The sequence below is a fragment of the Acomys minous genome, assembly GCF_964271855.1.
Source record: "Acomys minous genome assembly, chromosome: 3".
NCBI classification, from domain to species: Eukaryota; Metazoa; Chordata; class Mammalia; order Rodentia; family Muridae; genus Acomys; species Acomys minous.
This window is the reverse complement of record NC_140485.1, coordinates 81,146,782-81,159,230: the sequence shown is the minus strand read 5'-3', so window position 1 is coordinate 81,159,230 and position 12,449 is coordinate 81,146,782. Positions and strand designations below refer to the sequence as shown.

Here is a 12,449-nt window from a genome sequence, read left to right as displayed (position 1 = left end):
TATGTGCAGATATAAGTGAGTATATACCATTTGAGTCTCTCTGCTTCTGGGTTAACTCACTCATTATGATCATTTCTAGCTCAATCCATTTATCCACAAATTTCAGGAGTTCCTTTTTTTTAATAGCTGAGTAGTATTCCATAGTGGATATGTACCACAGTTTCTTTATCCATTCTTTTACTGATGGACACTTAGGCTGTTTCCATGTTCTGGAAATTATAAATAAGGCTGCTATGAACATGGTTGAGCAAATTTTCTTGTTGTGTGCTGGAGCATCTTCTGGGTATATTCTAAGGAGTGGAATAGCTGGGTCTGAGGAAGCCCTATTCCCATTTTTCTGAGATAGCACCAGATAGATTTCCAAATTGGTTGTACCAGTTTGCATTCCCACCAGCAATGAAGGAGTGTTCCTCTCTCCCCACATCTTCAACACCGTGTGGTATCACTTGAATTTTTGATCTTAGCCATTCTGATGGATGTAACATGGAATCTCAGAGTTGTTTTGATTTGCATTTCCTGATGATTAAGGAGGTTGAGCATTTCTTTAAGTAATTCTCAGCCTCCAATTTCTTTTTAAAGGCACTTAGTGCTATGAATTTTCTTCTTAGCACTGCTTTCAATGTATCTCACAAACTTGGGTATGTTGTTCCTTCATTTTCATTGAATTTCAGAAACTCCTTGATTTCTTTCTTTATTTCTTCCCTGACACAGGTGTCATTTAGCAGAGAGTTGTTTAGTCCACATACGTGTAGGCTTTTTGTTATTTCTGTTGTTGTTGAATTGCAGCCTAAGCCCATGATGGTCTGATAGGATACAAGGTATTATTTCAATCCTCTTGTATCTGTTGAGGCTTTGTTTGTGAACTATGATGTGATCAATTTTGGAGAAGGTTCCATGGGGTGCAGAGAAGAAGGTATATTCTTTCTTGTTTGGTGCAAGGTTCTATAGATATCTGTTAGATCCATTTGACCCATGGCATTGGTTAATGATGTTATTTCTCGGCTAAGTTTCTGTTTCAATGACTTGTCCTTCAGTGAGAGTGGGGTGTTGAAGTCTCCCACCATTATTGTGTGGGGATCGATGTGTGGTTTAAGACTTTTTAGCAGATCTTTTACAAATGTGGGTGCCCTTGTATTGGGAGCATAGATGTTCAGAATTGTGATGTCATCTTGGTTGACTTTACCTTTGATGAGTATGAAGTGAATGTCCTCATCCCTCTTGATTAAATTTGGTTGAAAGTCCATTTTGTTCGATATTAAAATGGCTATGCTTGCTTGCTTCTTGTGACCATTTGCTTTGAATATTTTTTCCAACCTTTTATAATGAGGTAATGCCTATCATTATAGGTGAGATGTGTTTCTTGAATGCAGAAGAATGTTGGCTCCTATTTATGCACGCATTCATTTAGTCTGTGTTTTTTTATTGGAGAATTGAGACCATTGAAGTTGAGAGGTATTAATGACCAGTGACTGTTAAGAGTCTTAATTTTGATGTTGGTTCTAGTCGAGCATTTGTGTAGTTGTGTTTTTGCCATGGTAGAGTTATCTATTTCCAGAGTCGTTTTGGTTGTAGCTTGACCCTTTGGGATGGAGTTTTCCTTCTAGTACCTTCTGTAAAGCTGGATTTGTGGATAGGTACTGTTTGAATTTGGTTTTGTCATGGAGTATTTTGTTTTCTCCATCAATGATTATTGATAGTTTTGCTGGGTAAAGTAGTCTGGCCTGTCATCTGTGGTCTCTTAGGGTTTGTAGGATCTCTGGTCATGCCCTTCTGGCTTTGATGGTCTCTGCTGAGAAGTCAGGTGTAATTCTGATAGGTTTGACATTAAATGTTATTTGGTCCTTTTCCCTTGCAGCTTTTCACATTTTTTCTTTGTTTTGTATGTTTTGTGTTTTGATTATTATGTGACGGGCAGTTTTTCTTTTCTGGTCAATTCTAATTGGTGTTCTGTATGCCTCTTGTATGTTTATAGGCATCTCTTTCTTTAGATTGGGGAAATTCTCTTCTATGATTTTGTTGAGAATAGTTTCTGGGCCTTGGGGTCTGATATCTTCTCTTTCGTCAATGCCTATTATCCTCAGATTTCTTCTTTTCATGGTGTCCTTAATTTCTTGGATGTTTTGTGTCAGGAGTTTTCTAGATTTGGCATTTTCTTTAATGGTTGCTTCAAGATATGTGATTGTATCTTCTAGACCTGAGAATCGTTCTTCCATATCTTGGATTCTGTTAGAAAAGCTCAGCACTGTGTCATTTGTCTTCTTCTCTGAGGTCTCACTTTCTCCTTTTTCTTCTTTCTGTGTGTTTATCATTGGATCCATTTTCATCTTCAAATCTTGAACAGATTTTTTGATTTCTTTTGTCTGATTTTTTGTATATTCCTGAGCTTCTTCCATTGTCGCTTTATAGGTCTTCAGATCTTGAATTGTTTTATTTATTTCTTTCATCTGGTTGTTTACATTTTCCTGAAAATTTTCCAGTTCCACTCTATGTGCTTCTTTTATGTCTCACACCTGCTTGGCTGTGTCTTCCTACATCTGATTTCGAATATTTTTTTTCCTCCATTATCATCCTCATTACCAAGGATTTGAGGTCATTTTCTTGTCTGTCCATTGTATTTGAGTTCTCTGGGTTGTTTTCTTTGGGATAGCTGGAAACTGGAGACACCATGTTGTTTGGGGTTTTTTTGCGTATGCTTTTACACTGTACTTTAGACATCTTGCCATCTCTATTTTTGTTGGGTAACTTCCAAAGATGGGTGGAGGGAGTCTGATGATAGATTCACTTGTTTTCTCACGATTTCCATAGGCTGGAAGCCCTGATACTTCACTGGTGTAGATGGCAGGAGGTTAGCCCTGTCGTTTTGGGCTCTCACAGCCAGTGATCCTTAGCTCCCCTTTGCTGTGGGTCCTGCAATGTGGGTCTCTGAATGAGCGTTGCATCAGGCCAAGGTATCCACAGCCTTTTGGGTCTCCTGCCAATTCCAGCCAGGGATACTGGGCCTGAACCACGCGTTGAGATCAGCTAGATTCTCAGGGCCTGAACCGTCTGCCACAGCATAACTGTGGCTGCGCTGAGCTGTCACCTCCGGTGGAACTGAGAACTCTGCCCAGCCTGTGTCACCGTAGGAGAGACCTGGATGCACTGAGTTAGTGTCTAGAGTGGAATTGATCTCTCTGCCCAGCTTGTGTCACAGCAGGAGAATTCTGGCTGCGCTGACCTGGTGCCTAGAGTGAAAGTGAGCACTCAACTCAGCCTGTATCACAGCAGGGGAGCTGTGGCTGCGCTGAGGTAGTGCCTCAGGCACAATTGCTTGCTGAACTGAGCCAGTGTCTTCCTGGCACAGCTCACTGAGCAAACCCAGGACTCTGGGGCTGATCTGTCTGCCGAGTCCAGTTTGGGTCTCAAGGCACCACGTGACCCAAATCCTGTCCAGACTCCCCTCTCCCGCAGCAACTTCCACCATCCACCACACCAATCGCCTCCACTGGAAGGTTCTGAGCTGCAAACCTCAGCCACCACCGCTGGTGCCACTGGTGCCACTGGTGCGGCTGGTGACATTGCTGTCTCTGCTGCTGCTGCTCTGATCCGAGAAAATCTGCGCTCCTCCCGTGTGTTCAGGGGCAAGCAGGTCCTCCACACCCTGGTCTCTCCAAACCAGGGAGCACTTCTGCTGCTGTGGTGTGGGGATCTTGGTGTTCCTGGCTCTGAAATCTGTGCAATTCCCTGAATTGTTCACTGGAGCTTCCAAACATGGTCCACACTGCTCGCCACCATCTTGGATCCTTCATTTTCTTATATTTCAATTGTGTTTGAGTTCTAAGTGTTTTTTTTTTTGGATAGCCGCGATCTGGAGATGCCATATCAGTTTTGGTTTTGTTGTTTGTGTTTTTACACTGGCCTTTCATCTTTTTACTGTCTCTGATGTTGGGAGGTAGCTGCTGGTCCCCTTTACTGGTCTTTGAGAGCAGTTCATTGATGAATAATTATAGGTCAAGGGCCTTTGTCTATGGGGATCAGGGATCTGTTCCCTGGTGGGCGCTAGGAATTGTGGTCTGTGGCTCCCAGTGGTTACCCTAGTCAGCTTCCTGTAGATTAGATTCAGTGTATGTTCAGTGCTGTCATCGTAGAATTCAAGGATGTTTATTTTTAAGACTTGGAAAATACAGTCTTAGAGAAATGAGGGCAGGTTTTGTAGCAGAGAGCTTGGCACACATGGCTCTCTCAGGCTGAGATACAGAGAGCACTGCTGCCAGGACACTGTGGCATTTGGGGGTTGCATCCATCCTTGAGTGGTGTACCATCATTGTAGAAGTGCAGTGGTCACTTGCCAGTCTGAGGCAGTCCCCACTGACTCTCACCCTGGCCACACTGAAACCATGAAAGGGGACATTGCTACATGTACTGGGTAGAAGGAAGAGTTCCTAGGCAGAAGGTTCTGGCCTAAGATCCTCAGTGCCATCCAGGCTCTGTCTACCCTTGATGTGTGATGCACAACTGCTCCCATGATCTGTCTTTGCCTCAGACTCCAACCTACCAATATGGTAGATGTCATAAAAAGGCAATTGAAACAAATGCCTTTTGAATCCTCAGAGGTTCTTTCAGATATTAATGTTAGTATTGCTGCTATGAGGACCATACTTCCTGTTGAACATAGTGCTCCACTTAGATGTTTACCAGGATGTAAACTTGAAATGCCACACCAAGGCATATTTATTTCACCTTTAGTTTCAAAGTTTTTGTACTGGTTGCAAAGAGTAAAATACTTAGAATTTAGAGTCTTGCTGGAAAAAATGGATCACTGAGAATATACAATGCGGTTTTGATAAACTTGCCTTTGTTCCTATTCATACTCTGATTCCCTACTCTTGATGCAATGTGACCAGCTGACCACTGGCCCCTGCCTGCAAAGCTTTCCTTGGCATCATCGAATGTTTATCCCAGAACCATAAGCCAGATTAACCTTTTGTTGAATTGTTTTATAGCCCCTTATTTGCTGCAGACATGAGCTAACTTCTAACACAGGTGTCTGCAGGCCTCCTTAGCAGTCCTTCCACATCTTGGGTTATCACGTGTCATGTAGGCATTACCTACAAAATCTTATGCACACTCCTTAGTTCACTAAACTGCATGTCTTTCACGTCTTTATACTCTGGTATTTGCTCTGAAATTTCATGTTAAAGGTCTCTATAAGTAGGAGGACAGGACCATGTCATAACCTTAGTACTCTCTGTCTTGAAATTTCTTTGACAGATAAGTTAGCCCACTACTTAAAACTTTGGTCCATTCAAATAGTCAGGAAATGGGCCAAGGGCAGTCAGATTCTCTCCCTAATGGAGCATGGATGGCCTCTGGGTCATTTCTCCATAGTTTCCTTCTTATGCCCTCTGAAGCAGCTAATCATGCTCAGGTTCATGCCTGCCTTTGTATGAGCATTTAGATTTTACCACCTCCCATAAGCATGATATATTATACTACTCTTAAAGTTCCATTTCACTTTGCTAGCATCCAGCTTCAGACATATTTTCTCATCTCTTCCAAAGACATGAAAAACGTTGCTAGAGCAATGAACATCATTTCTGATCTTAGCCATCTTTTAAATACAATTTATATGAGTTTTTTATACCCCTATCTTCCTATCACCAACCCCAACACTAGCTAGGAGAAAAAAAGAAGTATTATGGAGAGAAGAGACAGAATTCTCTTTGATACTTCTGCCTGTTAGGGTCATTAGGTTCTTTGGAGCAATACAAACTTAGTCATCATGATAGCCACCAGTTCAGAACACCAACAAATGGCAAATGAACAGGCAACCTAACTCCTCTAAACATCTCCTTAGAGTGGCTCTCTCTCTCTCTCTCTCTCTCTCTCTCTCTCTCTCTCTCTCTCTCTCTCTCTCTCTCTCTCCCTTTCCCTCTCCCTCTCCCTCTCCCTCTCCCTCTCCATCCCCTGTCTCCCCCACTCTTATTATCCTATGATATTTATAACATCTCATGGTCCTTTAGATTAAACTATACACAGCTGAAAAAGACCACATCCCTACAGGATGTAACTATAGTTAACAGCTATGTATAAACTAAGGCAGCCCTGTATCCCACATTTGAGATTTAAATGCAAACATGTTTACATGACATGACTTAGTTATTAAAGAAACCAAAACTTCCATTACATCTGCTTCTAATTATCTGTATTACATTTTCTTTTCACTGTGATCAAACACTAAACAAGAGGACTAACTGGAGGAAGGGATTGTTTGGTTCAGTTTTAGGAGACATGAGTATCTTATGGTGGGAAAAACATGGCATCTAGTGAGACATGATCTGTGATTGTGACATGTATCCATGCCTGGGTCATATCTTGAGACATCATGGAGCAGAAAGTAGGACAAACGAAGAATTTCATCATCAAGAGTGGTGCTCAGCAACCCTCTTTTGCTAGGTTATCCAGCATCAAAAGTCCCATGGCCTTTAACACAGTGTTACCAGGAGGAGGCGCAGTGCTCAAATATTTGATCTTATCGACAGCATTGTATATTCAAATCATAGAACCCTGGCAGAAAACCAAGGGCTAAACCAAGAGTTAGTGTCCCTGTGTTTTAAGCTTCTCTGGATATTAGTTTTCTGACAGAGAGAGAGAGAGAGAGAGAGAGAGAGAGAGAGAGAGAGAGAGAGCGCGCCAGAGACAGAGACAGAGACAGAGACAGATACAGAGACACAGAGAGAATGAGAGAGAACGAGATGGATTGTCCTCCAAATATGCCCTGAAGGACCTTCCTCGTGTCCCTCATTGCCTGTAGGGGAAGTGAAATAATCCCACTGAGAATGATACAGACCTCCATGCTAAGCAAAACAATGCAAAGTGTAAGAGCATTAATTTTGGCTGTCACCTAAGTTGAGTTAATGCCTGGGAGTCTCCTGGTGCTAAAGTTCAGGGATTCCATTTTTAAAAGCATGAACGACAAATACATAAATGTTAGAAGAGAGTCAGTGTAATCCTGGTTCTGACTCTTGCTCACTGTGTGACCTGGATCACTTTCCTCTATGATCCTCAGTCTCTTTCCTTTGCCTCAGGATGTGGTGAAGTATTAAGAAGACCTCTTTAGTGGTAGCCTTCCTGACAAGGTTAGACTCAGGATCCATTGGGTATCTTCAGGATCTGTGATCTCACTGTAGATAACATTCCTATATTTTGGAGGTGATACCCAGGAACTGAGTATCAGTAGGAGGGCTAAGTGAGGGTAGAGAATGTAAGAGATTGATATGTTCCTTAAGAGGAGATAGGCAAGGAAAGCAAAGTTCCCTGAACCTGTCTGCCTGTCCTCCTGGGTCTCAATGGTCAGGGTGTTGTCAATACACATTTGATGGTTGAAGTTCTGCCACATTCACACAGTGGATAGGGGCCACTCACTCAAGGGTTCTGCATCTCTGTGCATTAAAAAAACCTGTAAGGTATGTACCATACCTTCCTCTCTGGCTTCAGCCACCATCTGTGATCTCACTCCAATCATTCTGTACACACTGCCAACAATTTCTATTGCAAGGACTGAGGCAAGCCACACACAGGTGTGCAGTTAGGGTTTTATTGCTTGGAGGGTGAAAACAGGTATGTAGACTAATGAGATAAGAAGGGAGTCTTGAAGGTTCCTTCAGATGGTCTCAGGTAGCCTTTGTAGCAGTAACACTTTCTAGAGATAAATGCCACAGGGAATAAGATGAAACCACTGGGGACTAGCCTGGAATGAAATCACAGGGCATCAGGACACTGGAAATCACAGCAACAGTGAGAGGAGGTTTTCATTGAGCATAACTTCTATCAATGGTATACTGGCCTCACTGTGCTCATTTCATCCTACTGTGACCAGCATGGCTTAGGACACAGAGAAGATAGAGATAATTGTAGATTTCTGGTTTTGATCTCACATTGTTGCCCTGAACCAGACTGATCACTTTTTCTGGAGCCACAGCACATTGGAAAAGTAGAGGCCATGCCCATGAAGCCAGGGTCCATATGCAGGCCATGGACAAGTGTCTTTTCACAAAGGTAGGACTCCGTCAAAAACTCATGTAAGTTCATTTAGTATCAAAGGTCCATCGTCTTTGTGATACAGACTCAGGATTCAGTGTATACTCAAGCTCAGAGTTCCCCATAGAGCCAGGATCAAGTCAGAATTTCTGTTGTCTTGTGACAGAAGCAAAATATACATAGGCCTGACTTCCTGACAAGCTGATGAGCACGGGAGACAAAGCCTCCCTATTGGATTTGAAGAAGAATTGCAACAATGGGCTCATGTACTTGAATAATTGGTCTTTTTGTGTACAAACATTTTGGGAAGGATGAGGAGGTGTGGTGTTTTGGAAGAGGTGTGTCACTAGGGATAGGCTTTCAGGTTTCAAAGGGCCAAATCATTGCTAGTAGCTCACGCTATCTGGTGATTGGGTCCAATATATAACCTCTCAGCTACTACTCCAAGGCTCTGTTGTCTGTCTGCTGTCATGCTCCTCACCATGTGTTCATGAGCCCTACCTCTCTGGAATTGTGAGTCCCAAATCAAATGCTTTCTTTTATACTCCTCTCTGCTAATGTTATTTTCTGGTGACATTACAAAAGTAACTAAGACATATCCGTACCAACAGGGGATGTCATAACATCCTGGTTCTTCTCCTTCCTCTTCAGATGCCAACTGGTAACTGTTGTGTCAGTAGACCAGCTAAAGGAACCAAGTCAAGAGCAACATCAGTCATTGCCGTATGAAACTAAACAGAAGCCCACCAAGTCAGTACCTCCCTTCAGCCCATCACGATGTCACCTATGTGACCTCAAGTACAAGACTATTAACCTGTGCTCCTTTTTTACAGACCCTTGGAGGGACCCAGTAAGGTTCCACACCAAAGACACAGAAGGACTGTGTAAAATGGCATATCCATAGAAGGTCCACCTCCAGCTTTTACACCATTGGGGCATGAATTTTATTGCCCTAACTATTCTGTCAAAGATGAGAAGATAAGGTTCAAATGGAGCCTCCATTGAGAAGAAGAGAAGATAAAGGCCGCCTTGAAAGGAGGCAAGGTCCCTGTCTGGGACATTCTCGCAGCTGCTTTCTTGGTGCATGGAGCCACTCTAGTCTCCAGGCTGTGACTTACAGAGCAGGTCCTGAGTAAGAGTTACATTCAAGTGGCTGAGGATGAACTGGAGCAGTGGACATATCTGAGAGGGAGATGGGGTGAGGAGAGGGAGAAAAAAGGAAACAGATGAGACTTTGCTGGCAACAGGCTGTTTATTCTCCCTTGACAGAGGGCCTCATTTCCAGGACCCAGGAACAGTAAACCTTCGCAATCTGAAGCTATGGAATTGTAGCAGCCTGAATCAGACTCTCATGGGATACTGAGAAACCACACCCTCAGGATGTCAGAAGTTCAGGACCTGAAGACATAGTAACCAGGAACCATAACACCCCAGACTCCTGTGCCTTGGTCTATGGAACCAAGGATCTTTTCTCAGAAGGTTTCCACCCTCGATGAGGTCCAGTTTCCAATTCCCTACAGATTCTGATTCACAGGTACTTAAATACAGATTTTTAAATAAAGATGTGTTAATTGCAAGAAAACATCTGGAAAGATGTGGCACGTGGATGTCGTAAACATCTCAAGGCAGCACCTGTTCTTTCTGCCTTCCTTCTCTGCAACCCAGCACCTGAAGAGGAAGAGCCTATAGACCTCCGAAAGAGAAATCTATCCTTCCCAGTAAACAGTGTTCTGAGTTCCCCACCACACCTACAGAAACCTCTGCTGCCCACACTAGACCTGGCTCTGGGTGCCAAGACCTCGGAACTTACTTGGTTCTGCAGCAGATTTGACACTAGCTTTGTAACAACCGCAGACAGATTGTCAGTAATTGTGTTGATAGTGGAACTTTGCCTGGAAAAGAAGCGACTTACAAAGGTTGGTCAAGATTTCAATATGAACCAGAGGGTTCAGGTGACCATAACCCTGCTCTATAGTCTCATGTCTGAGTAGCCACTTCCTCACTGCCTGGGTGCTCATCACAGCCCTGGCAAAGCATCATTCACTCAGCCCCTACTTGAAGAACGCAAGGCTTAGCCTTTGGGCACTGGGTAAAAACAGTCAGCCTTGAACCTGTTTCATCAGCAAGTCTCACTGGGGTTGCCTCCTCTCGCCGACAACTCTCATCCAGATGTCATCTTCTGGAGCAGCCCATCCATAACAAAAGACTGATGGGAGTGTTTGATCTCCTGTGCCCTGCTAAGTATGATAGTTTGTGTGGTACTCTATATTTTCTTTGCATTCACTGATGAATGAAATACCCTTCTGCCTTTCTTATCCTCTTGGTATGCTCTAGGAGACAGAGACCTTATGTGATTTCATCAAATGACCCTCTAAAGCATAGAACAATGCCTGCCTGCTAGACAGCAGAGTTTTCACTAGAAAAAAATCAGAGAAGGGAGCTATGTAAATAACTTCTTCCACAAAACATGTTCCTTGTAAGCATAAGAACCTGGTTCCCTTTCTAGTACCCATATATTTTTACAAAGAAAAAAGAATATCCAGCTAATAGCAAAATCTCAGCACTAGGAAGTCAAAAATATGTTGATTCCTGGAACTGCATAGTCAATCATCTCAGCAACCTGAGTATGACTATCTACTGTTTAAATGCACAGATATGCAAACTGCATCCTCTAAAGATGAAGCTGCAGACTTGTGACAGTGTTGGTACTTGATGCTAATCAGATGGTGCATTCCATTATGCTGCTTCCAAGGTGTAGAAATAGGATTAAAGTCAGGGGTCCTAATGTCTCCCTCAGAGCCCCGCTCTGCTGGAATGGATGAGTCTTACCTATCCAACAAGGATATGGAGATTTTGTCTGAACCTGTAGAGCATTTTCCTGCAACCACCATGGGAAGGCCGGTCTGAGCATTGGTTTGAATACTCTGTGTAGTTATGAGGTCCAAGGAAATAGCGACATCAGCCAGAGGGCCACCAAAAGGACTGCAGAAAACAAGCGTAATACCAGAAACAAGTCTAGAAGGCTTTGCAACTTGCTCTGGTTATCATCTCTTTGTGTAAACAGACTGAATGGTGTCTGAGGCAATGTCAACAGTATAATAATAATGTCAACATGGTATATATTGTCTATAAAATTTACACATTTGTATGAGACTTCTCTGAGCCATGCATGTTTAGTACATCCAAGATTTATTTCTTGTCATGAGACTAATACTTAAATCAACTACTAACATTTTCTAGCATAATTCGCAGTTCTTATTTAAAGTACTGTACCTGGTTTACTTCATTTAATAATGACAATGAAACTAGGATGGAATCACACATTTCTAGTGAGAAATCATTAACATAAAATGTTTAAGTACATAACAGGATCTCAGAGCTCATGGCTTGGTAAGTATATAAAATAAAACACCCACCCGCCACACCAAAGGCTGATGATTGAGACCAGGCTTGTACACACTCTAGACCAATGTTCTCTCTGAAAGAAACCTCCGGTCTCTAAAAAGACTTTGACACAGGTTCTTGCTTATTTTCATGGTCTCTCACTTTACATTTATAAACCTTAAAACCATAATTTACTTATCTAGGAAGAATAATCAATATCAACTGTTTCCAGGTTCTGGGAGAGATCCTATCTCAAAATTAATGTGGCACCCTCACCAAAATGAGGCTGATTCCTGATGTTGACCTCTGAACTCCACAAAGACATGTGAGTGCACACATGCAACAAACACACAAACATATATTACATAGAAGATTCTTTTGAAAGAGACTTAACATGGCCACTTTTCATTAGAATACTTCATCAGAGGTGCCCCTCTTTTACCAATTAGGAAACTGGGGCCAAAGGACATAGTGTAGCTAGTAATTAAATGCTTACTCAAATCAGTCATGTTACACTGCACCTCCAAATCCAAGTGACTCATACTCACATAGAAACAGTGCCACTCATAGCCAGGGGCATCCTCAAGTTGATGCCTTTGCCATCTGAAGACAGATCAGCTTTCAAGTCCAGGAGTCTGAATTCATTGATTTTCAACCTGCCAAAAACCACATAAGCCTTCCTGTCATACCTCTTTCCACATTTCTCCTCTCCTCGTGACCTGTGGTCTTCACTGCATCCTGTGCAGAAATGTGAACAGCTACACTCTCAGGTGCAGTGGACAGAGGGAGGGACACAATAGGCAGCAGAGCCAGAACTTCAGCCCAGGACTCTGTGAGTCTGAACTCCAGGAATCCACTGCTTGGGATTAAAAGGTTTAGATTCCAGATTTCTGTCCCTTGAAGGAACTTGGACTTTTACTCTGAACTATATTTAAAGAATAAATGTGTTATTCTTTGAGAAAGGCTTTAAGTATCAAGATGCAGGTGGAGAGGAAGACAAGTGGAACATTCATCCTGACCCTAAAATTACCTACTGTGGAAACTCA

At 42.6% G+C, this 12,449-nt stretch overlaps 1 long non-coding RNA gene across 1 annotated transcript; it reads right to left on the bottom strand.

The window, feature by feature from the left end:
• Positions 1-9,870: 9,870 nt before the first annotated feature.
• LOC311593598 lies at positions 9,871-12,060 on the bottom strand. Its single transcript, XR_014777777.1, has 3 exons — positions 11,952-12,060; positions 10,849-11,001; positions 9,871-9,911 (listed from the first exon to the last, which is right to left on the bottom strand). It is a non-coding gene; the product is annotated as an uncharacterized lncRNA (long non-coding RNA).
• Positions 12,061-12,449: the final 389 nt, after the last annotated feature.